This window comes from Hyla sarda, chromosome 1 (genome assembly GCF_029499605.1).
Source record: "Hyla sarda isolate aHylSar1 chromosome 1, aHylSar1.hap1, whole genome shotgun sequence".
NCBI lineage: Eukaryota > Metazoa > Chordata > Amphibia > Anura > Hylidae > Hyla > Hyla sarda.
In genome coordinates, this window is record NC_079189.1 from 259,084,260 (window position 1) to 259,109,491 (window position 25,232).

The following is a 25,232-nucleotide window of genomic DNA, read 5'->3' on the forward strand; positions in this document are numbered from 1 at the left end:
TTAGGGCCCGGTAAGTACCGGCATGGGACACTGGCTGGGAATACCGGATGCCGTTGACATTTTGCTCTGTTGCCGCCTTCCATTCCGATTCCGAAAAGGATTTATTGATGCTTAAATCCACAGTATACAGGGTATGAAGATGTCTACGGCCATCCTAAGCTGAATGCGCCTGTTCTCGTCAGATCGCAGACTGCTACCCAGCTTCGGGCCTGGTAAGTACCAGCATTCGAGACTGGCTGGGAATCCCGGGTGCAGTTGACATTTTGCTCTGTTTCTGTTCCGATTCCGAAAATTATTTATTGATGCTTAAATCCACAGTATACAAAGTGTGAAGCTGTCAACGGCCATCCTAAGCTGAACGCGCCTGCTCACGTCAGATTGCAGACTGCTACCCAGCTTAGGGCCTGGTAAGTACCAGCATGGGAGACTGGCTGGGAATCCCGGGTGCAGTTGACATTTTAATCTGTTGCCGCCTTCCGCTCCGATTCGGAAAAGGATTTATTGATGCTTAAATCCACAATATACAGGGTATGAAGCGGTCAACGGCCATCCTAAGCCTGAACGTGCCTGCTCTCCTCAGATCACAGACTGCTGCCCGGCAGATACCGGCATGGGAGACTGGCTGGCAATCCAAGGTGCCATTGACATTTTGCTCTGTTGCCGCCTTCCTCTCCGATTAATAAAAATATTTATTGATGCTTAAATCCACAATATACAAGGCATAAAGATGTCAACGGCCATCCTAAGCTGAACGCGCCTGCTCTCGTCAGATCGCAGACTGCTACCCAGCTTAGGGCCTGGTAAGTACCAGCATGGGAGACTGGCTGGGAATCCCGGGTGCAGTTGACATTTTAAACTGTTACCGCCTTCCGCTCCGATTCGGAAAAGGATTTATTGATGCTTAAATGCACAGTATAAAGGGCGTGAAGCTGTCAACGGCCATCCTAAGCTGAACCCGCCTGCTTTCGTCAGATCGCAGACTGCTACCCAGCTTAGGGCCCGGTAAGTACCAGCATGGGAGACTGGCTGGGAATCTCATGTGTTGTTGACATTTTAATCTGTTGCCGCCTTCCGCTCCGATTCCGAAAAGGATTTATTGATGCTTAAATCCACAATATACAGGGTGTGAAGCCGTCTACGGCTATTCTAAGCTGAATGCGCCTGTTCTTGTCAGGTCGCAGACTGCTGCCGGCAAGTACGGGCATGGGAGACTGGCTGGCAATCCAAGGTGCTATTGACATATTGCTCAATTGCCGCCTTCCTCTCCAATTAAAAAAAATATTTATTGATGCTTAAATCCACAGTATACAAGGCGTGAAGATGTCAACGGCCTTCCTAAGCTGAACGTGCCTGCTCTCGTCAGATCGCAGACTGATACCCAGCTTAGGGCCTGGTAAGTACCAGCATGGGAGACTGGCTGGGAATCCCGGGTGCAGTTGACATTTTAATCTGTTGCTGCCTTCCGCTCCGATTCGGAAAAGGATTTATTGATGCTTAAATCTACAATATACAGGGTGTGAAGCTGTCAACGGCCATCCTAAGCCTGAACGTGCCTGCTCTCCTCAGATCGCAGACTGCTGCCCGGCAGTTACCGGCATGGGAGACTGGCTGGCAATCCAAGGTGCCATTGACATTTTGCTCTGTTGCCGCCTTCCTCTCCGATTAATAAAAATATTTATTGATGCTTAAATCCACAATATACAAGTCGTGTAGATGTCAACGGCCATCCTAAGCTGAACGCGCCTGCTCTCCTCAGATCGCAGACTGCTACCCAGCTTAGGGCCCGGTAAGTACCAGCATGCGAGACTGGCTGGGAATCCCAGGTGTTGTTGACATTTTGCTCTGTAACCGCCTTCCGCTCCGATTCCGAAAAGGATTTATTGATGCTTAAATCCACAGTATACAGGGTGTGAAGCCGTCTACGGCTATCCTAAGCTGAATGTGCCTGTTCTTGTCAGATCGCAGACTGCTGCCCGGCAAGTACGGGCATGGGAGACTGGCTGGCGATCCAAGGTGCTATTGACATTTTGCTCTGTTGCCGCCTTCCTCTCCGATTCCGAAAAGGATTTATTGATGCTTAAATGTACAGTATGAAAAGCATGAAGCTGTCAATGGCCATCCTAAGCTGAACGCGCCTTCTCTCGTCAGATCGCAGACTGCTACCCAGCTTAGGGCCCGGTAAGTACTGGCATGGGAGACTGGCTGGGAATCCCGAGTGCCGTTGCCATTTTGCTCTATTGCTGCCTTCCGCTCCGATTCTCGAAAATAATTTATTGATGCTTAAATCCACAGTATACAAGGTGTGAAGCTGTCGACGGCCATCCTAAGCTTAACGCGCCTGCTCTTGTCAGATCGCAGACTGGTACAGATCTTAGGGCCCGGTTAGTACCGGCATGGGACACTGGCTGGGAATCCCGGCTGCCGTTGACATTTTGCTCTTTTGCCGCCTTCCGTTCCGATTCCGGAAAGGATTTATTGATGCTTAAATGCACAGTATAAAGGGCAAGAAACTGTCAACGGCCATCCTAAGCTGAATGCGCCTGCTCTTGTCAGGTTGCAGACTGCTACCCAGCTTAGGGCCCGGTAAGAACCAGCATGGGAGACTGGCTGGGAATCCCAGGTGTCGTTGACATTTTGCTCTGTTGCCGCCTTCCGCTCCGATTCCTAAAAGGATTTATTGATGCTTAAATCCACAGTATACAGGGTTTGAAGCCGTCTACGGCTATCCTAAGCTGAATGCGCCTGTTCTTGTCAGATCGCAGACTGCTGCCCGGCATGTACGGGCATGGGAGACTGGCTGGCAATCCAAGGTGCTATTGACATTTTGCTCTGTTGCCGCCTTCCTCTCCGATTAAAAAAAATATTTATTGATGCTTAAATCCACAGTATACAAGGCGTGAAGATGTCAACGGCCATCCTAAGCTGAACGCGCCTGCTCTCGTCAGATCGCAGATTGCTACCCAGCTTAGGGCCTGGTAAGTACCAGCATGGGAGACTGGCTGGAAATCCCGGGTGCAGTTGACATTTTAATCTGTTGCCGCCTTCCGTTCCGATTCGGAAAAGGATTTATTGATGCTTAAATGCACAGTATAAAGGTTGTGAAGCTGTCAACGGCCATCCTAAGCTGAACGCGCCTGCTCTCGTCAGATCGCAGACTGCTACCCAGCTTAGGGCCCGGTAAGTACCAGCATGGGAGACTGGCTGGGAATCTCAGGTGTTGTTGACATTTTGCTCTGTAGCTCTGTAGACATTTTGCTTCGATTCCGAAAAGGATTTATTGATGCTTAAATCCACAGTATACAGGGTGTGAAGCCGTCTACGGCTATCCTAAGCTGAATGCGCCTGTTCTTGTCAGATCGCAGACTGCTGCCCGGCAAGTACGGGCATGGGAGACTGGCTGGCAATACAAGGTGCTATTGACATTTTGCTCTGTTGCCGCCTTCCTCTCCGATTAAAAAAAAATATTTATTGATGCTTAAATCCACAGTATACAAGGCGTGAGGGTGTCAACGGCCATCCTAAGCTGAACGCGCCTGCTCTCGTCAGATCGCAGACTGCTACGCAGCTTAGGGCCCAGTAAGTACCGGAATGGGAGACTGGCTGGGAATCCCGGGTGCAGTTGACATTTTGCTCTGTTGCCGCCTTCCGTTCCGATTCCGAAAAGGATTTATTGATGCCTAAATGCACAGTATAAAAAGCATTAATTTGTCAATGGCCATCCTAAGCTGAACGTGCCTGCTCTCGTCAGATCGCAGACTGCTACCCAGCTTAGGGCCCGGTAAGTATTGGCATGGGAGACTGGCTGGGAATCCCGGGTGCCGTTGACATTTTGCTCTATTGCTGCCTTCCGCTCCGATTCCGAAAATAATTTATTGATGCTTAAATCCACAGTATACAAGGTGTGAAGCTGTCGACGGCCATCCTAAGCTTAACGCGCCTGCTCTCGTCAGATCGCAGACTGGTACAGATCTTAGGTTCCGGTAAGTACCGGCATGGGACACTGGCTGGGAATCCCGGCTGCCGTTGACATTTTGCTCTGTTGCCGCCTTCCGTTCCGATTCCGAAAAGTATTTATTGATGCTTAAATGCACAGTATAAATAGCGAGAAGCTGTCAACGGCCATCCTAAGCTGAACGCGCCTGCTCTCGTCAGATCGCAGACTGCTACCCAGCTTAGGGCCCGGTAAGTACCAGCATGGGAGACTGGCTGGGAATCCCAGGTGTCGTTGACATTTTGTTCTGTTGCCGCCTTCCGCTCCGATTCCGAAAAGGATTTATTGATGCTTAAATCCACAGTATACAAAGTGTGAAGCTGTCAACGGCCATCCTAAGCTGAACGCGCCTGCTCTCGTCAGATCGCAGACTGCTACCCAGCTTAGGGCCTGGTAAGTACCAGCATGGGAGACTGGCTGGGAATCCCGGGTGCAGTTGACATTTTGTTCTGTTGCCGCCTTCCGCTCCGATTCGGAAAAGGAATTATTGATGCTTAAATACACAATATACAGGGTGTGAAGCTGTCAACGGCCATCCTAAGCCTGAACGTGCCTGCTCTCCTCACATCGCAGACTGCTGCCCGACAGTTACCGGCATGGGAGACTTGCTGGCAATCCAAGGTGCCATTGACATTTTGCTCTGTTGCCGTCTTCCTCTCCGATTAATAAAAATATTTATTGATGCTTAAATCCACAATATACAAGGCGTGAAGATGTCAATGGCCATCCTAAGCTGAACGCGCCTGCTCTCGTCAGATCGCAGACTGCTACCCAGCTTAGGGCCCAGTAAGTACCGGCATGGGAGACTGGCTAGGAATCCCGGGTGCAGATGACATTTTGCTCTGTTGTCGCCTTCCGTTCCGATTCCGAAAAGGATTTATTGATGCTTAAATGCACAGTATAAAAAGCATGAAGCTGTCAATGGCCATCCTAAGCTGAACGCGCCTGCTCTCGTCAGATCGCAGACTGATACCCAGCTTAGGGCCTGGTAAGTACCAGCATGGGAGACTGGCTGGGAGTCCCGGGTGCAGTTGACATTTTAATCTGTTGCCGCCTTCCGCTCCGATTCGGAAAAGGATTTATTGATGCTTAAATCCACAATATAAAGGGCGTGAAGCTGTCAACGGCCATCCTAAACTGAACCCGCCTGCTCTCGTCAGATCGCAGACTGCTACCCAGCTTAGGGCCCGATAAGTACCAGCATGGGAGACTGGCTGGGAATCCCAGGTGTTGTTGACATTTTGCTCTGTAGCCGCCTTCCGCTCCGATTCCGAAAATGATTTATTGATGCTTAAATCCACAGTATACAGGGTGTGAAGCCGTCTACGGCTATCCTAAGCTGAATGTGCCTGTTCTTGTCAGATCGCAGACTGCTGCACGGCAAGTACGGGCATGGGAGACTGGATGGCAATCCAAGGTGCTGTTGACATTTTGCTCTGTTGCCGCCTTCCTCTCCGATTAAAAAAATATTTATTGATGCTTAAATCCACAGTTTACAAGGCGTGAAGCTGTCGACGGCCATCCTAAGCTTAACGCGCCTGCTCTCGTCAGATCGCAGACTGGTACAGATCTTAGGGCCCGGTAAGTACCGGCATGGGACACTGGCTGGGAATCCCGGCTGCCGTTGACATTTTGCTCTGTTGCCGCCTTCCGTTCCGATTCCTAAAAAGGATTTATTGATGCTTAAATGCACAGTATACAAAGTGTGAAGCTGTCAACGGCCATCCTAAGCCTGAACGTGCCTGCTCTCCTCAGATCGCAGACTGCTGCCCGACAGTTACCGGCATGGGAGACTGGCTGGCAATCCAAGGTGCCATTGACATTTTGCTCTGTTGCCGTCTTCCTCTCCGATTAATAAAAATATTTATTGATGCTTAAATCCACAATATACAAGGCGTGAAGATGTCAATGGCCATCCTAAGCTGAACGCGCCTGCTCTCGTCAGATCGCAGACTGCTACCCAGCTTAGGGCCCAGTAAGTACCGGCATGGGAGACTGGCTAGGAATCCCGGGTGCAGATGACATTTTGCTCTGTTGTCGCCTTCCGTTCCGATTCCGAAAAGGATTTATTGATGCTTAAATGCACAGTATAAAAAGCATGAAGCTGTCAATGGCCATCCTAAGCTGAACGCGCCTGCTCTCGTCAGATCGCAGACTGATACCCAGCTTAGGGCCTGGTAAGTACCAGCATGGGAGACTGGCTGGGAGTCCCGGGTGCAGTTGACATTTTAATCTGTTGCCGCCTTCCGCTCCGATTCGGAAAAGGATTTATTGATGCTTAAATCCACAATATAAAGGGCGTGAAGCTGTCAACGGCCATCCTAAACTGAACCCGTCTGCTCTCGTCAGATCGCAGACTGCTACCCAGCTTAGGGCCCGATAAGTACCAGCATGGGAGACTGGCTGGGAATCCCAGGTGTTGTTGACATTTTGCTCTGTAGCCGCCTTCCGCTCCGATTCCGAAAATGATTTATTGATGCTTAAATCCACAGTATACAGGGTGTGAAGCCGTCTACGGCTATCCTAAGCTGAATGTGCCTGTTCTTGTCAGATCGCAGACTGCTGCACGGCAAGTACGGGCATGGGAGACTGGATGGCAATCCAAGGTGCTGTTGACATTTTGCTCTGTTGCCGCCTTCCTCTCCGATTAAAAAAATATTTATTGATGCTTAAATCCACAGTATACAAGGCGTGAAGCTGTCGACGGCCATCCTAAGCTTAACGCGCCTGCTCTCGTCAGATCGCAGACTGGTACAGATCTTAGGGCCCGGTAAGTACCGGCATGGGACACTGGCTGGGAATCCCGGCTGCCGTTGACATTTTGCTCTGTTGCTGCCTTCCGTTCCGATTCCTAAAAAGGATTTATTGATGCTTAAATGCACAGTATACAAAGTGTGAACCTGTCAACGGCCATCCTAAGCTGAACGCGCCTGCTCTCGTCAGATCGTAGACTGCTACCCAGCTTAGGGCCTGGTAAGTACCAGCATGGGAGACTGGCTGGGAATCCCGGGTGCAGTTGACATTTTAATCTGTTTCCGCCTTCCGCTCCGATTCGGAAAAGGATTTATTGATGCTTAAATGCACAGTATAAAGGGCATGAAGCTGTCAACGGCCATCCTAAGCTGAACGCGCCTGCTCTCGTCAGATCGCAGACTGCTACCCAGCTTAGGGCCCGGTAAGTACCAGCATGGGAGACTGGCTGGGAATCGCAGGTGTTGTTGACATTTTGCTCTGTAGCCGCCTTCCGCTCCGATTCCGAAAAGGATTTATTGATGCTTAAATCCACAGTATACAGGGTGTGAAGCCGTCTACGGCTATCCTAAGCTGAATGTGCCTGTTCTTGTCAGATCGCAGACTTCTGCCCGGCAAGTACGGGCATGGGAGACTGGCTGGCAATCCAAGGTGCTATTGACATTTTGCTCTGTTGCCGCCTTCCTCTCTGATTCCGAAAAGGATTTATTGATGCTTAAATCCACAGTATACAGGGTGTGAAGCCGTCTACGGCTATCCTAAGCTGAATGCGCCTGTTCTTGTCAGATCGCAGACTGCTGCCCGGCAAGTACGGGCATGGGAGACTGGCTGGCAATCCAAGGTGCTATTGACATTTTGCTCTGTTGCCGCCTTCCTCTCCGATTAAAAAAATATTTATTGATGCTTAAATGCACAGTATACAAAGTGTGAAGCTGTCAACGGCCATCCTAAGCTGAACGCGCCTGCTCTTGTCAGATCGCAGACTGCTACCCAGCTTCGGGCCCGGTAAGTACTGGCATGGGAGACTGGCTGGGAATCCCGGTTGCCGTTGACATTCTGCTCTATTGCTGCCTTCCGCTCCGATTCCGAAAATAATTTATTGATGTTTAAATCCACAGTATACAAGGTGTGAAGCTGTCAACGGCCATCCTAAGCTGAACGTGCCTGCTCTCGTCAGATTGCAGACTGCTACCTAACTTAGGGCCCGGTAAGTACCAGCATGGGAGACTGGCTGGGAATCCCAGGTGTCGTTGACATTTTGCTCTGTTGCCGCCTTCCTCTCCGATTAAAAAAAATATTTATTGATGCTTAAATCCACAGTATACAAGGCGTGAAGTTGTCAACGGCCATCCTAAGCTGAATGCGCCTGTTCTTGTCAGATCGCAGACTGCTGCCCGGCAGTTACCGGCATGGGAGACTGGCTGGCAATCCAAGGTGCCATTGACATTTTGTTCTGTTGCCGCCTTCCTCTCCGATTAAAAAAAATATTTATTGATGCTTAAATCCACAGTATACAAGGCGTGAAGTTGTCAACGGCCATCCTAAGCTGAACGCGCCTGCTCTCGTCAGATCGCAGACTGCTACCCAGCTTAGGGCCCGGTAAGTACTGGCATGGGAGACTGGCTGGGAATCCCGGGTGCAGTTGACATTTTAATCTGTTGCCGCCTTCCGCTCCGATTCGGAAAAGGATTTATTGATGCTTAAATCCACAATATACAGGGTGTGAAGCTGTCAACGGCCATCCTAAGCTTAACGCGCCTGCTCTCGTCAGATCGCAGACTGGTACAGATCTTAGGGCCCGGTAAGTACCGGCATGGGACACTGGCTGGGAATGCCCGGCTGCCGTTGACATTTTGCTCTGTTGCCGCCTTCCGTTCCGATTCCGAAAAGGATTTATTGATGCTTAAATGCACAGTATACAAAGTGTGAAGCTGTCAACGGCCATCCTAAGCTGAACGCGCCTGCTCTCGTCAGATCGCAGACTGATACCCAGCTTAGGGCCTGGTAAGTACCAGCATGGGAGACTGGCTGGGAATCCCGGGTGCAGTTGACATTTTGCTCTGTTGCCGCCTTCCTCTCCGATTAAAAAAAATATTTATTGATGCTTAAATCCACAGTATACAAGGCTTGAAGATGTCAACGGCCATCCTAAGCTGAACGCGCCTGCTATCGTCAGATCGCAGACTGCTACCCAGCTTAGGGCCCGGTAAGTACTGGCATGGGAGACTGGCTGGGAATCCTGGGTGCCGTTGACATTTTGCTCTGTTGCCGCCTTCCGATCCGATTCCGAAAAGGATTTATTGATGCTTAAATCCACAGTATACAGGGTGTGAAGATGTCTACGGCCATCCTAAGCTGAATGCGCCTGTTTTTGTCAGATCACAGACTGCTACCCAGCTTCGGGCCCAGTAAGTACCAGCATGTGAGACTGGCTGGGAATCCCGAGTGCAGTTGACATTTTGCTCTGTTTCTGCTCCGATTCCGAAAAGGATTTATTGATGCTTAAATGCACAGTATAAAGGGCAAAAAGCTGTCAACGGCCATCCTAAGCTGAACGCGCCTGCGCTCGTCAGATCACAGACTGCTACCCAGCTTAGGGCCCGGTAAGTACCAGCATGGGAGACTGGCTGGGAATCCCAGGTGTCGTTGACATTTTGCTCTGTTGCCGCCTTCTGCTCCGATTCCGAAAAGGATTTATTGATGCTTAAATGCACAGTATAAAAAGCATGAAGCTGTCAATGGCCACCCTAAGCTGAACATGCCTGCTCTCGTCAGATCGCAGACTGCTACCCAGCTTAGGCCCGGTAAGTACTGGCATGGGAGACTGGCTGGGAATCCCGGTTGCCATTGACATTTTGCTCTATTGCTCGAATTCCGAAAATAATTTATTGATGCTTAAATCCACAGTATACAAGGTGTGAAGCTGTCGACGGCCATCCTAAGCTTAACGCGCCTGCTCTCGTCAGATCGCAGACTGGTACAGATCTTAGGGCCCGGTAAGTACCGGCATGGGACACTGGCTGGGAATGCCCGGCTGCCGTTGACATTTTGCTCTGTTGCCGCCTTCCGTTCCGATTCCGAAAAGGATTTATTGATGCTTAAATGCACAGTAGAAAGGGCAAGAAGCTGTCAACGGCCATCCTAAGCTGAACGCGCCTACTCTCGTCAAATCGCAGAGTGCTACCCAGCTTAGGGCCCGGTAAGTAACAGCATGGGAGACTGGCTGGGAATCCCAGGTGTCGCTGCCATTTTGCTCTGTTGCTGCCTTTCGCTCCGATTCCGAAAAGGATTTATTGATGCTTAAATCCACAGTATACAGGGTGTAAAGATGTCTACGGCCATCCTAAGATGAATGCGCCTGTTCTCGTCAGATCGCAGACTGCTACCCAGCTTCGGGCCCGGTAAGTAACAGCATGGGAGACTGGCTGGGAGTCCCGAGTGCAGTTGACATTTTGCTCTGTTTCTGCTCCGATTCCGAAAATTATTTATTGATGCTTAAATCCACAGTATACAAAGTGTGAAGCTGTCAACGGCCATCCTAAGCTGAACGCGCCTGCTCTCGTCAGATCGCAGACTGCTAACCAGCTTAGGGCCTGGTAAGTACCAGCATGGGAGACTGGCTGGGAATCCCGGGTGCAGTTGACATTTTAATCTGTTGCCGCCTTCCGCTCCGATTCGGAAAAGGATTTATTGATACTTAAATCCACAGTATACAGGGTGTGAAGCCATCTACGGCTATCCTAAGCTGAATGTGCCTGTTCTTGTCAGATCGCAGACTGCTGCCCGGCAAGTACGGGCATGGGAGACTGGCTGGCAATCCCAGGTGCTATTGCCATTTTGCTCTGTTGCCGCCTTCCTCTCCGATTCCGAAAAGGATTTATTGATGCTTAAATGCACAGTATACAAGGCGAGAAGATGTCAACGGCCGTCCTAAGCTGAACGCGCCTGCTCTCGTCAGATCGAAGACTGTTACTCCGCTTTGGGCCTGGTAAGTACCAGCATGGGAGACTGGCTGGGAATCCCGGGTGCAGCTGACATTTTGCTCTGTTTCTGCTACGATTCCGAAAATTATTTATTGATGCTTAAATCCACAATATACAGGGTGTGAAGCTGTCAACGGCCATCCTAAGCCTGAACGTGCCTGCTCTCCTCAGATCGCAGACTGCTGCCCGGCAGTTACCGGCATGGGAGACTGGCTGGCAATCCAAGGTGCCATTGATATTTTGCTCTGTTGCCGCCTTCCTCTCCGATTAATAAAAATATTTATTGATGCTTAAATCCACAATATACAAGGCGTGAAGATGTCAACGGCCATCCTAAGCTGAACGTGCCTGCTCTCGTCAGATCGCAGACTGCTACCCAGCTTAGGGCCCAGTAAGTACCGGCATGGGAGACTGGCTGGGAATCCCGGATGCAGTTGACATTTTGCTCTGTTGCCGCCTTCCGTTCCGATTCCGAAAAGGATTTATTGATGCTTAAATGAACAGTATAAAAAGCATGAAGCAGTCAATGGCCATCCTAAGCTGAACGCGCCTGCTCTAGTCAGATCGCAGACTGCTACCCAGCTTAGGGCCCGGTAAGTACTGGCATGGGAGACTGGCTGGGAATCCCGGTTGCCGTTAACATTTTGCTCTATTGCTGCCTTCCGCTCCAATTCCGAAAAGAATTTATTGATGCTTAAATCCACAGTATACAAGGTGTGAAGCTGTCGACGGCCATCCTAAGCTTAACGCGCCTGCTCTCGTCAGATCGCAGACTGGTACAGATCTTAGGGCCCGGTAAGTACCGGCATGGGACACTGGCTGGGAATCCCGGCTGCCGTTGACATTTTGCTCTGTTGCCGCCTTCCTCTCCGATTAAAAAAAATATTTATTGATGCTTAAATCCACAGTATACAAGGCTTGAAGTTGTCAACGGCCATCCTAAGCTGAACGCGCCTGCTCTCGTCAGATCGCAGACTGCTACCCAGCTTAGGGCCCGGTAAGTACTGGTATGGGAGACTGGCTGGGAATCCTGGGTGCCGTTGACATTTTGCTCTATTGCTGCCTTCCGCTCCGATTCAGTAAAGAATTTATTGATGCTTAAATCCACAGTATACAAGGTGTGAAGCTGTCGACGGCCATCCTAAGCTTAACGCGCCTGCTCTTGTCAGATCGCAGACTGGTACAGATCTTAGGGCCCGGTAAGTACCGGCATGGGACACTGGCTGGGAATCCCGACTGCCGTTGACATTTTGCTCTGTTGCCGCCTTCCGTTCCGATTCCGAAAAGGATTTATTGATGCTTAAATGCACAGTATAAAGGGCAAAAATCTGTCAACGGCCATCCTAAGCTGAACGCGCCTGCTCTCATCAGATCGCAGACTGCTACCCAGCTTAGGGCCCGGTAAGTACCAGCATGGGAGACTGGCTGGGAATCCCAGGTGTCGTTGACATTTTGCTCTGTTGCCGCCTTCCGATCCGATTCCGAAAAGGATTTATTGATGCTTAAATCCACAGTATACAGGGTGTGAATATGTCTACGGCCATCCTAAGCTGAATGCGCCTGTTCTCGTCAGATCACAGACTGCTACCCAGCTTCGGGCCCAGTAAGTACTAGCATGTGAGACTGGCTGGGAATCCCGAGTGCAGTTGACATTTTGCTCTGTTTCTGCTCCGATTCCGAAAATTATTTATTGATGCTTAAATCCACAGTATACAAAGTGTGAAGCTGTCAACGGTCATCCTAAGCTGAACGCGCCTGCTCTCGTCAGGTCGCAGACTGTTACCCAGCTTAGGGCCTGGTAAGTACCAGCATGGGAGACTGGCTGGGAATCCCAGGTGCAGTTGACATTTTAATCTGTTGCCGCCTTCCGCTCCGATTCGGAAAAGGATCTATTGATGCTTAAATCCACAATATACAGGGTGTGAAGCTGTCAACGGCCATCCTAAGCCTGAACGTGCCTGCTCTCCTCAGATCGCAGACTGCTGCCCGGCAGATACCGGCATGGGAGACTGGCTGGCAATCCAAGGTGCCATTGACATTTTGCTCTGTTGCCGCCTTCTTCTCCGATTAATAAAAATATTTATTGATGCTTAAATCCACAATATACAAGGCGTAAAGATGTCAACGGCCATCCTAAGCTGAACGCTCCTGCTCTCGTCAGATCGCAGACTGCTACCCAGCTTAGGGCCCAGTAAGTACCGGCATGGGAGACTGGCTGGCAATCCCGGGTGCAGTTGACATTTTGCTCTGTTGCCGCCTTCCGCTCCGATTCGGAAAAGGATTTATTGATGCTTAAATGCACAGTATAAAGGGCATGACACTGTCAACGGCCATCGTAAGCTGAACGCGCCTGCTCTCGTCAGATCGCAGACTGCTACCCAGCTTAGGGCCCGGTAAGTACCAGCATGGGAGACTGGCTGGGAATCCCAGGTGTTGTTGACATTTTGCTCTGTAGCCGCCTTCCGCTCCGATTCCGAAAAGGATTTATTGATGCTTAAATCCACAGTATACAGGGTGTGAAGCCGTCTACGGCTATCCTAAGCTGAATGTGCCTGTTCTTGTCAGATCGCAGACTGCTGCCCGGCAAGTACGGGCATGGGAGACTGGCTGGAAATCCAAGGTGCTATTGACATTTTGCTCTGTTGCCGCCTTTGTCTCCGATTCCGAAAAGGATTTATTGATGCTTAAATGCACAGTATAAAAAGCATGAAGCTGTCAATGGCCATCCTAAGCTGAACGCGCCTGCTCTCGTCAGATCGCAGACTGCTACCCAGCTTAGGGCCCGGTAAGTACTGGCATGGGAGACTGGCTGGGAATCCCGGGTGCCGTTGACATTTTGCTCTATTGCTGCCTTCCGCTCCGATTCCGAAAATAATTTATTGATGCTTAAATCCACAGTATACAAGGTGTGAAGCTGTCGACGGCCATCCTAAGCTGAACGCGCCTGCTCTCGTCAGATCGCAGACTGGTACAGATCTTAGGGCTCAGTAAGTACCGGCATGGGAGACTGGCTGGGAATCCCGGCTGCCGTTGACATTTTGCTCTGTTGCCGCCTTCCGTTCCGATTCCGAAAAGGATTTATTGATGCTTAAATGCACCGTATAAAGGGCAAAAAGCTGTCAACGGCCATCCTAAGCTGAACGCGCCTGCTCTCGTCAGATCACAGACTGCTACCCAGCTTAGGGCCCGGTAAGTACCAGCATGGGAGACTGGCTGGGAATCCCAGGTGTCGTTGACATTTTGCTCTGTTGCCGCCTTCCGCTCAGATTCCGAAAAGGATTTATTGATGCTTAAATCCACAGTATACAAAGCGTGAAGCTGTCAACGGCCATCCTAAGATGAATGCGCCTGTTAACGTCAGATCGCAGACTGCTACCCAACTTCGGGCCTGGTAAGTAACATCATGGGAGACTGGCTGGGAATCCCGAGTGCAGTTGACATCTTGCTCTGTTTCTGCTCCGATTCCGAAAATTATTTATTGATGCTTAAATCCACAGTATACAAAGTGTGAAGCTGTCAACGGCCATCTTAAGCTGAACGCGCCTGCTCTTGTCAGATCGCAGACTGCTAACCAGCTTAGGTCCTGGTAAGTACCAGCATGGGAGACTGGCTGGGAATCCCGGGTGCAGTTGACATTTTAATCTGTTGCCGCCTTCCGCTCCGATTTGGAAAAGGATTTATTGATGCTTAAATCCACAATATACAGGGTTTGAAGCTGTCAACGGCAATCCTAAGCCTGAACGTGCCTGCTCTCCTCAGATCGCAGACTGCTGCCCGTCAGTTACCGGCATGGGAGACTGGCTGGCAATCCAAGGTGCCATTGATATTTTGCTCTGTTGCCGCCTTCCTCTCCGATTAATAAAAATATTTATTGATGCTTAAATCCACAATATACAAGGCGTGAAGATGTCAACGGCCATCCTAAGCTGAACGTGCCTGCTCTCGTCAGATCGCAGACTGCTACCCAGCTTAGGGCCCGGTAAGTACTGGCATGGGAGACTGGCTGGGAATCCCAGGTGCCGTTGACATTTTGCTCTATTGCTGCCTTCCGCTCCGATTCCGAAAAGAATTTATTGATGCTTAAATCCACAGTATACAAGGTGTGAAGCTGTCGACGGCCATCCTAAGCTTAACGCGCCTGCTCTCGTCAGATCGCAGACTGGTACAGATCTTAGGGCCCGGTAAGTACCGGCATGGGACACTGGCTGTTAATCCCAGCTGCCGTTGACATTTTGCTCTGTTGCCGCCTTCCGTTCCGATTCCGAAAAGGATTTATTGATGCTTAAATGCACAGTATACAAAGTGTGAAGCTGTCAACAGCCATCCTAAGCTGAACGCGCCTGCTCTCGTCAGATCGCAGACTGCTACCCAGCTTAGGGCCTTGTAAGTACCAGCATGGGAGACTGGCTGGGAATCCCGGGTGCAGTTGACATTTTAATCTGTTGCCGCCTTCTGCTCCGATTCGGAAAAGGATTTATTGATGCTTAAATGCACAGTATAAAGGGCGTGAAGCTGTCAACGGCCATCCTAAGCTGAACACGCCTGCTCTCGTCAGATTGCAGACTGCTACCCAGCTTAGGGCCCGGTAAGTACCAGCATGGGAGACTGGCTTGGAATCTCAGGTGTTGTTGGCATTTAGCTTTGCAGCTCTGTAGACATTTTGCTCCGATTCCGAAAAGGATTTATTGATGCTTAAATCCACAGTATACAGGGTGTGAAGCCGTCTACGACTATCCTAAGCTGAATGCGCCTGTTCTTGTCAGATCGCAGACTGCTGCCCGGCAAGTACGGGCATGGGAGACTGGCTGGCAATCCAAGGTGCTATTGACATTTTGCTCTGTTGCCGCCTTCCTCTCCGATTAAAAAAAATATTTATTGATGCTTAAATCCACAGTATACAAGGCGTGAAGATGTCAATGGCCATCCTAAGCTGAACGCGCCTGCTCTCGTCAGATCGCAGACTGCTACCCAGCTTAGGGCCCGGTAAGTACTGGCATGGGAGACTGGCTGGGAATCCCGGGTGCCGTTGACTTTTTGCTCTATTGCTGCCTTCCGCTCCGATTCCGAAAATAATTTATTGATGCTTAAATCCACAGTATACGAGGTGTGAAGCTGTCGACGGCCATACTAAGCTTAACGCGCCTGCTCTCGTCAGATTGCAGACTGGTACAGATTTTAGGGCCCGGTAAGTACCGGCATGGGACACTGGCTGGGAATCCCGGCTGCCGTTGACATTTTGCTCTGTTGCCGCCTTCTTCTCCGATTCCGAAAAGGATTTATTGATGCTTAAATGCACAGTATACAAAGTGTGAAGCTGTCAACGGCCATCCTAAGCTGAACGTGCCTGCTCTTGTCAGATCGCAGACTGATACCAAGCTTAGGGCCTGGTAAGTACCAGCATGGGAGACTGGCTGGGAATCCCGGTTGCAGTTGACTTTTTAATCTGTTGCCGCCTTCCGCTCCGATTCGGAAAAGGATTTATTGATGCTTAAATGCACAGTATAAAGGGCATGAAGCAGTCAACGGCCATCCTAAACTGAACGCGCCTGCTCTCGTCAGATCGCAGACTGCTACCCAGCTTAGGGCCCGGTAAGTACTGGCATGGGAGACTGGCTGGGAATCCCGGGTGCCGTTTACTTTTTGCTCTATTGCTGCCTTCCGCTCCGATTCCGAAAAGAATTTATTGATGCTTAAATCCACATTATACAAGGTGTGAAGCTGTCGACGGCCATCCTAAGCTTAACGCGCCTGCTCTCGTCAGATCGCAGACTGGTACAGATCTTAGGGCCCGGTAAGTACTGGCATGGGACACTGGCTGGGAATACTGGATGCCGTTGACATTTTGCTCTGTTGCCGCCTTCCATTCCGATTCCGAAAAGGATTTATTGATGCTTAAATCCACAGTATACAGGGTATGAAGATGTCTACGGCCATCCTAAGCTGAATGCGCCTGTTCTCGTCAGATCGCAGACTGCTACCCAGCTTCGGGCCTGGTAAGTACCAGCATTCGAGACTGGCTGGGAATCCCGGGTGCAGTTGACATTTTGCTCTGTTTCTGTTCCGATTCCGAAAATTATTTATTGATGCTTAAATCCACAGTATACAAAGTGTGAAGCTGTCAACGGCCATCCTAAGCTGAACGCGCCTGCTCACGTCAGATTGCAGACTGCTACCCAGCTTAGGGCCTGGTAAGTACCAGCATGGGAGACTGGCTGGGAATCCCGGGTGCAGTTGACATTTTAATCTGTTGCCGCCTTCCGCTCCGATTCGGAAAAGGATTTATTGATGCTTAAATCCACAATATACAGGGTGTGAAGCGGTCAACGGCCATCCTAAGCCTGAACGTGGCTGCTCTCCTCAGATCGCAGACTGCTGCCCGGCAGATACCGGCATGGGAGACTGGCTGGCAATCCCAGGTGCCATTGACATTTTGCTCTGTTGCCGCCTTCCTCTCCGATTAATAAAAATATTTATTGATGCTTAAATCCACAATATACAAGGCGTAAAGATGTCAACGGCCATCCTAAGCTGAACGCGCCTGCTCTCGTCAGATCGCAGACTGCTACCCAGCTTAGGGCCTGGTAAGTACCAGCATGGGAGACTGGCTGGGAATCCCGGGTGCAGTTGACATTTTAATCTGTTGCCGCCTTCCGCTCCGATTCGGAAAAGGATTTATTGATGCTTAAATGCACAGTATAAAGGGCGTGAAGCTGTCAACGGCCATCCTAAGCTGAACCCGCCTGCTTTCGTCAGATCGCAGACTGCTACCCAGCTTAGGGCCCGGTAAGTACCAGCATGGGAGACTGGCTGGGAATCTCATGTGTTGTTGACATTTTGCTCTGTAGCTCTGTAGACATTTTGCTCCGATTCCGAAAAGGATTTATTGATGCTTAAATCCACAATATACAGGGTGTGAAGCCGTCTACGGCTATTCTAAGCTGAATGCGCCTGTTCTTGTCAGATCGCAGACTGCTGCCCGGCAAGTACGGGCATGGGAGACTGGCTGGCAATCCAAGGTGCTATTGACATATTGCTCTGTTGCCGCCTTCCTCTCCAATTAAAAAAAATATTTATTGATGCTTAAATCCACAGTATACAAGGCATGAAGATGTCAACGGCCATCCTAAGCTGAACGTGCCTGCTCTCGTCAGATCGCAGACTGATAACCAGCTTAGGGCCTGGTAAGTACCAGCATGGGAGACTGGCTGGGAATCCCGGGTGCAGTTGACATTTTGCTCTGTTGCCGCCTTCCTCTCCGATTAATAAAAATATTTATTGATGCTTAAATCCACAATATACAAGTCGTGTAGATGTCAACGGCCATCCTAAGCTGAACGCGCCTGCTCTCCTCAGATCGCAGACTGCTACCCAGCTTAGGGCCCGGTAAGTACCAGCATGCGAGACTGGCTGGGAATCCCAGGTGTTGTTGACATTTTGCTCTGTAACCGCCTTCCGCTCCGATTCCGAAAAGGATTTATTGATGCTTAAATCCACAGTATACAGGGTGTGAAGCCGTCTACGGCTATCCTAAGCTGAATGTGCCTGTTCTTGTCAGATCGCAGACTGCTGCCCGGCAAGTACGGGCATGGGAGACTGGCTGGCGATCCAAGGTGCTATTGACATTTTGCTCTGTTGCCGCCTTCCTCTCCGATTCCGAAAAGGATTTATTGATGCTTAAATGTACAGTATGAAAAGCATGAAGCTGTCAATGGCCATCCTAAGCTGAACGCGCCTTCTCTCGTCAGATCGCAGACTGCTACCCAGCTTAGGGCCCGGTAAGTACTGGCATGGGAGACTGGCTGGGAATCCCGGGTGCCGTTGCCATTTTGCTCTATTGCTGCCTTCCGCTCCGATTCTCGAAAATAATTTATTGATGCTTAAATCCACAGTATACAAGGTGTGAAGCTGTCGACGGCCATCCTAAGCTTAACGCGCCTGCTCTTGTCAGATCGCAGACTGGTACAGATCTTAGGGCCCGGTTAGTACCGGCATGGGACACTGGCTGGGAATCCCGGCTGCCGTTGACATTTTGCTCTTTTGCCGCCTTCCGTTCCGATTCCGGAAAGGATTTATTGATGCTTAAATGCACAGTATAAAGGGCAAGAAACTGTCAACGGCCATCCTAAGCTGAATGCGCCTGCTCTTGTCAGGTTGCAGACTGCTACCCAGCTTAGGGCCCGGTAAGTACCAGCATGGGAGACTGGCTGGGAATCCCAGGTGTCGTTGACATTTTGCTCTGTTGCCGCCTTCCGCTCCGATTCCGAAAAGGATTTATTGATGCTTAAATCCACAGTATACAGGGTGTGAAGCCGTCTACGGCTATCCTAAGCTGAATGCGCCTGTTCTTGTCAGATCGCAGACTGCTGCCCGGCATGTACGGGCATGGGAGACTGGCTGGCAATCCAAGGTGCTATTGACATTTTGCTCTGTTGCCGCCTTCCTCTCCGATTAAAAAAATTATTTATTGATGCTTAAATCCATAGTATACAAGGTGTGAAGATGTCAACGGCCATCCTAAGCTGAACGTGCCTGCTCTCGTCAGATCGCAGACTGCTACGCAGCTTAGGGCCCAGTAAGTATTGGCATGGGAGACTGGCTGGGAATCCCGGGTGCAGTTGCCATTTTGCTCTGTTGCCGCCTTCCGTTCCGATTCCGAAAAGGATTTATTGATGATTAAATGCACAGTATAAAAAGCATGAAGCTGTCAATGGCCATCCTAAGCTGAACTCGCCTGCTCTTGTCAGATTGCAGACTGCTACCCAGCTTAGGGCCCGGTAAGTACTGGCATTTGAGACTGGCTGGGAATCCCGGGTGCTGTTGACATTTTGCTCTATTGCTGCCGTTGACATTTTGCTCTGTTGCCGCCTTCCGTTCCGATTCCGAAAAGGATTTATTGATGCTTAAATGCACAGTATAAAGGGCGAGAAGCTGTCAACGGCCATCCTAAGCTGAACGCGCCTGCTCTCGGCAGATCGCAGACTGCTACCCAGCTTAGGGCCCGGTAAGTACCAGCATGGGAGCCTGGCTGGGAATCCCAAGTATTGTTGACATTTTGCTCTGTTGCCGCCTTCCGCTCCGATTCCGAAAAGGTTTTATTGATGCTTAAATCCACAGTATACACGGTGAGACAATGTCTACGGCCATCCTAAGCTGAATGTGCCTGTTCTCGTCAGATCGCAGACTGCTACCCAGCTTAGGGCCTGGTAAGTACCAGCATGGGAGACTGGCTGGGAATCCCGGGTGCAGTTAACATTTTAATCTGTTGCCGCCTTCCGCTCCGATTCGGAAAAGGATTTATCGATGCTTAAATGCACAATATACAGGGTGTGAAGCTGTCAACGGCCATCCTAAGCTGAACGCGCCTGCGCTCGTCAGATCGCAGACTGCTACCCAGCTTAGGGCCCGGTAAGTACCAGCATGGGAGACTGGCTGGGAATCCCAGGTGTTGTTGACATTTTGCTCTGTAGCCGCCTTCCGCTCCGATTCCGAAAAGGATTTATTGATGCTTAAATCCACAGTATACAGGGTGTGAAGCCGTCTACGGCTATCCTAAGCTGAATGTGCCTGTTCTTGTCAGATCGCAGACTGCTGCCCGGCAAGTACGGGCATGGGAGACTGGCTGGCAATTTAAGGTGCTATTGCCATTTTGCTCTGTTGCCGCCTTCCTCTCCGATTCCGAAAAGGATTTATTGATGCTTAAATGCACAGTATAAAAAGCATGAAGCTGTCAATGGCCATCCTAAGCTGAACGTGCCTGCTCTCGTCAGATCGCAGACTGCTACCCAGCTTAGGGCCCGGTAAGTACTGGCATGGGAGACTGGCTGGGAATCCCGGGTGCCGTTGACATTTTGCTCTATTGCTGCCTTCCGCTCCGATTCCGAAAAGAATTTATTGATGCTTAAATTCACAATATACAAGGTGTGAAGCTGTCGACGGCCATCCTAAGCTTAACGCGCCTGCTCTCGTCAGATCGCAGACTGGTACAGATCTTAGGGCCCGGTAAGTACCGGCATGGGACACTGGCTGTTAATCCCAGCTGCCGTTGACATTTTGCTCTGTTGCCGCCTTCCGTTCCGATTCCGAAAAGGATTTATTGATGCTTAAATGCACCGTATAAAGGGCAAAAAGCTGTCAACGGCCATCCTAAGCTGAACGCGCCTGCTCTCGTCAGATCACAGACTGCTACCCAGCTTAGGGCCCGGTAAGTACCAGCATGGGAGACTGGCTGGGAATCCCAGGTGTCGTTGACATTTTGCTCTGTTGCCGCCTTCCGCTCAGATTCCGAAAAGGATTTATTGATGCTTAAATCCACAGTATACAAAGCGTGAAGCTGTCAACGGCCATCCTAAGATGAATGCGCCTGTTAACGTCAGATCGCAGACTGCTACCCAACTTCGGGCCTGGTAAGTAACATCATGGGAGACTGGCTGGGAATCCCGAGTGCAGTTGACATCTTGCTCTGTTTCTGCTCCGATTCTGAAAATTATTTATTGATGCTTAAATCCACAGTATACAAAGTGTGAAGCTGTCAACGGCCATCTTAAGCTGAACGCGCCTGCTCTTGTCAGATCGCAGACTGCTAACCAGCTTAGGTCCTGGTAAGTACCAGCATGGGAGACTGGCTGGGAATCCCGGGTGCAGTTGACATTTTAATCTGTTGCCGCCTTCCGCTCCGATTTGGAAAAGGATTTATTGATGCTTAAATCCACAATATACAGGGTTTGAAGCTGTCAACGGCAATCCTAAGCCTGAACGTGCCTGCTCTCCTCAGATCGCAGACTGCTGCCCGTCAGTTACCGGCATGGGAGACTGGCTGGCAATCCAAGGTGCCATTGATATTTTGCTCTGTTGCCGCCTTCCTCTCCGATTAATAAAAATATTTATTGATGCTTAAATCCACAATATACAAGGCGTGAAGATGTCAACGGCCATCCTAAGCTGAACGTGCCTGCTCTCGTCAGATCGCAGGCTGCTACCCAGCTTAGGGCCCGGTAAGTACCAGCATGGGAGACTGGCTGGGAATCCCAGGTGTTGTTGACATTTTGCTCTGTAGCCGCCTTCCGCTCCGATTCCGAAAAGGATTTATTGATGCTTAAATCCACAGTATACAGGGTGTGAAGCCGTCTACGGCTATCCTAAGCTGAATGTGCCTGTTCTTGTCAGATCGCAGACTGCTGCCCGGCAAGTACGGGCATGGGAGACTGGCTGGCAATCCAAGGTGCTATTGCCATTTTGCTCTGTTGCCGCCTTCATCTCCGATTCCGAAAAGGATTTATTGATGCTTAAATGCACAGTATAAAAAGCATGAAGCTGTCAATGGCCATCCTAAGCTGAACGTGCCTGCTCTCGTCAGATCGCAGACTGCTACCCAGCTTAGGGCCCGGTAAGTACTGGCATGGGAGACTGGCTGGGAATCCCAGGTGCCGTTGACATTTTGCTCTATTGCTGCCTTCCGCTCCGATTCCGAAAAGAATTTATTGATGCTTAAATCCACAGTATACAAGGTGTGAAGCTGTCGACGGCCATCCTAAGCTTAACGCGCCTGCTCTCGTCAGATCGCAGACTGGTACAGATCTTAGGGCCCGGTAAGTACCGGCATGGGACACTGGCTGTTAATCCCAGCTGCCGTTGACATTTTGCTCTGTTGCCGCCTTCCGTTCCGATTCCGAAAAGGATTTATTGATGCTTAAATGCACAGTATACAAAGTGTGAAGCTGTCAACGGCCATCCTAAGCTGAACGCGCCTGCTCTCGTCAGATCGCAGACTGCTACCCAGCTTAGGGCCTTGTAAGTACCAGCATGGGAGACTGGCTGGGAATCCCGGGTGCAGTTGACATTTTAATCTGTTGCCGCCTTCTGCTCCGATTCGGAAAAGGATTTATTGATGCTTAAATGCACAGTATAAAGGGCGTGAAGCTGTCAACGGCCATCCTAAGCTGAACACGCCTGCTCTCGTCAGATTGCAGACTGCTACCCAGCTTAGGGCCCGGTAAGTACCAGCATGGGAGACTGGCTTGGAATCTCAGGTGTTGTTGGCATTTAGCTTTGCAGCTCTGTAGACATTTTGCTCCGATTCCGAAAAGGATTTATTGATGCTTAAATCCACAGTATACAGGGTGTGAAGCCGTCTACGACTATCCTAAGCTGAATGCGCCTGTTCTTGTCAGATCGCAGACTGCTGCCCGGCAAGTACGGGCATGGGAGACTGGCTGGCAATCCAAGGTGCTATTGACATTTTGCTCTGTTGCCGCCTTCCTCTCCGATTAAAAAAAATATTTATTGATGCTTAAATCCACAGTATACAAGGCGTGAAGATGTCAATGGCCATCCTAAGCTGAACGCGCCTGCTCTCGTCAGATCGCAGACTGCTACCCAGCTTAGGGCCCGGTAAGTACTGGCATGGGAGACTGGCTGGGAATCCCGGGTGCCGTTGACTTTTTGCTCTATTGCTGCCTTCCGCTCCGATTCCGAAAATAATTTATTGATGCTTAAATCCACAGTATACGAGGTGTGAAGCTGTCGACGGCCATACTAAGCTTAACGCGCCTGCTCTCGTCAGATTGCAGACTGGTACAGATTTTAGGGCCCGGTAAGTACCGGCATGGGACACTGGCTGGGAATCCCGGCTGCCGTTGACATTTTGCTCTGTTGCCGCCTTCCGTTCCGATTCCGAAAAGGATTTATTGATGCTTAAATGCACAGTATACAAAGTGTGAAGCTGTCAACGGCCATCCTAAGCTGAACGTGCCTGCTCTTGTCAGATCGCACACTGATACCAAGCTTAGGGCCTGGTAAGTACCAGCATGGGAGACTGGCTGGGAATCCCGGGTGCCGTTTACTTTTTGCTCTATTGCTGCCTTCCGCTCCGATTCCGAAAAGAATTTATTGATGCTTAAATCCACATTATACAAGGTGTGAAGCTGTCGACGGCCATCCTAAGCTTAACGCGCCTGCTCTCGTCAGATCGCAGACTGGTACAGATCTTAGGGCCCGGTAAGTACCGGCATGGGACACTGGCTGGGAATACTGGATGCCGTTGACATTTTGCTCTGTTGCCGCCTTCCATTCCGATTCCGATTCCGAAAAGGATTTATTGATGCTTAAATCCACAGTATACAGGGTATGAAGATGTCTACGGCCATCCTAAGCTGAATGCGCCTGTTCTCGTCAGATCGCAGACTGCTACCCAGCTTCGGGCCTGGTAAGTACCAGCATTCGAGACTGGCTGGGAATCCCGGGTGCAGTTGACATTTTGCTCTGTTTCTGTTCCGATTCCGAAAATTATTTATTGATGCTTAAATCCACAGTATACAAAGTGTGAAGCTGTCAACGGCCATCCTAAGCTGAACGCGCCTGCTCACGTCAGATTGCAGACTGCTACCCAGCTTAGGGCCTGGTAAGTACCAGCATGGGAGACTGGCTGGGAATCCCGGGTGCAGTTGACATTTTAATCTGTTGCCGCCTTCCGCTCCGATTCGGAAAAGGATTTATTGATGCTTAAATCCACAATATACAGGGTGTGAAGCGGTCAACGGCCATCCTAAGCCTGAACGTGGCTGCTCTCCTCAGATCGCAGACTGCTGCCCGGCAGATACCGGCATGGGAGACTGGCTGGCAATCCCAGGTGCCATTGACATTTTGCTCTGTTGCCGCCTTCCTCTCCGATTAATAAAAATATTTATTGATGCTTAAATCCACAATATACAAGGCGTAAAGATGTCAACGGCCATCCTAAGCTGAACGCGCCTGCTCTCGTCAGATCGCAGACTGCTACCCAGCTTAGGGCCTGGTAAGTACCAGCATGGGAGACTGGCTGGGAATCCCGGGTGCAGTTGACATTTTAATCTGTTGCCGCCTTCCGCTCCGATTCGGAAAAGGATTTATTGATGCTTAAATGCACAGTATAAAGGGCGTGAAGCTGTCAACGGCCATCCTAAGCTGAACCCGCCTGCTTTCGTCAGATCGCAGACTGCTACCCAGCTTAGGGCCCGGTAAGTACCAGCATGGGAGACTGGCTGGGAATCTCATGTGTTGTTGACATTTTGCTCTGTAGCTCTGTAGACATTTTGCTCCGATTCCGAAAAGGATTTATTGATGCTTAAATCCACAATATACAGGGTGTGAAGCCGTCTACGGCTATTCTAAGCTGAATGCGCCTGTTCTTGTCAGATCGCAGACTGCTGCCCGGCAAGTACGGGCATGGGAGACTGGCTGGCAATCCAAGGTGCTATTGACATATTGCTCTGTTGCCGCCTTCCTCTCCAATTAAAAAAAATATTTATTGATGCTTAAATCCACAGTATACAAGGCATGAAGATGTCAACGGCCATCCTAAGCTGAACGTGCCTGCTCTCGTCAGATCGCAGACTGATAACCAGCTTAGGGCCTGGTAAGTACCAGCATGGGAGACTGGCTGGGAATCCCGGGTGCAGTTGACATTTTGCTCTGTTGCCGCCTTCCTCTCCGATTAATAAAAATATTTATTGATGCTTAAATCCACAATATAC

General features: G+C 50.1%; 21 pseudogenes; all 21 read left to right on the forward strand.

Moving 5' to 3' along the window:
- Positions 1-729: 729 nt before the first annotated feature.
- LOC130350980 (5S ribosomal RNA) lies at positions 730-849 on the forward strand (annotated as a pseudogene).
- Positions 850-3,106: 2,257 nt separating this feature from the next.
- On the forward strand, positions 3,107-3,226 carry LOC130334537 (5S ribosomal RNA; annotated as a pseudogene).
- A 279-nt stretch (positions 3,227-3,505) lies between these two features.
- Positions 3,506-3,625, forward strand: LOC130352479 (5S ribosomal RNA; annotated as a pseudogene).
- Positions 3,626-4,111: 486 nt separating this feature from the next.
- On the forward strand, positions 4,112-4,231 carry LOC130314137 (5S ribosomal RNA; annotated as a pseudogene).
- An 82-nt stretch (positions 4,232-4,313) lies between these two features.
- On the forward strand, positions 4,314-4,433 carry LOC130350990 (5S ribosomal RNA; annotated as a pseudogene).
- Positions 4,434-8,270: 3,837 nt separating this feature from the next.
- Positions 8,271-8,390, forward strand: LOC130352240 (5S ribosomal RNA; annotated as a pseudogene).
- A 1,877-nt stretch (positions 8,391-10,267) lies between these two features.
- Positions 10,268-10,387, forward strand: LOC130313959 (5S ribosomal RNA; annotated as a pseudogene).
- Positions 10,388-11,651: 1,264 nt separating this feature from the next.
- Positions 11,652-11,771, forward strand: LOC130318709 (5S ribosomal RNA; annotated as a pseudogene).
- Positions 11,772-12,055: 284 nt separating this feature from the next.
- On the forward strand, positions 12,056-12,175 carry LOC130327732 (5S ribosomal RNA; annotated as a pseudogene).
- A 1,264-nt stretch (positions 12,176-13,439) lies between these two features.
- On the forward strand, positions 13,440-13,559 carry LOC130315734 (5S ribosomal RNA; annotated as a pseudogene).
- A 284-nt stretch (positions 13,560-13,843) lies between these two features.
- LOC130352784 (5S ribosomal RNA) lies at positions 13,844-13,963 on the forward strand (annotated as a pseudogene).
- A 670-nt stretch (positions 13,964-14,633) lies between these two features.
- Positions 14,634-14,753, forward strand: LOC130353057 (5S ribosomal RNA; annotated as a pseudogene).
- Positions 14,754-15,637: 884 nt separating this feature from the next.
- Positions 15,638-15,757, forward strand: LOC130352317 (5S ribosomal RNA; annotated as a pseudogene).
- Positions 15,758-17,235: 1,478 nt separating this feature from the next.
- LOC130351001 (5S ribosomal RNA) lies at positions 17,236-17,355 on the forward strand (annotated as a pseudogene).
- A 480-nt stretch (positions 17,356-17,835) lies between these two features.
- Positions 17,836-17,955, forward strand: LOC130331161 (5S ribosomal RNA; annotated as a pseudogene).
- A 2,496-nt stretch (positions 17,956-20,451) lies between these two features.
- LOC130330736 (5S ribosomal RNA) lies at positions 20,452-20,571 on the forward strand (annotated as a pseudogene).
- A 284-nt stretch (positions 20,572-20,855) lies between these two features.
- On the forward strand, positions 20,856-20,975 carry LOC130352786 (5S ribosomal RNA; annotated as a pseudogene).
- Positions 20,976-22,037: 1,062 nt separating this feature from the next.
- LOC130323499 (5S ribosomal RNA) lies at positions 22,038-22,157 on the forward strand (annotated as a pseudogene).
- Positions 22,158-23,041: 884 nt separating this feature from the next.
- Positions 23,042-23,161, forward strand: LOC130352329 (5S ribosomal RNA; annotated as a pseudogene).
- Positions 23,162-24,443: 1,282 nt separating this feature from the next.
- LOC130351012 (5S ribosomal RNA) lies at positions 24,444-24,563 on the forward strand (annotated as a pseudogene).
- A 480-nt stretch (positions 24,564-25,043) lies between these two features.
- Positions 25,044-25,163, forward strand: LOC130331174 (5S ribosomal RNA; annotated as a pseudogene).
- The last annotated feature ends 69 nt before the right edge of the window (positions 25,164-25,232 follow it).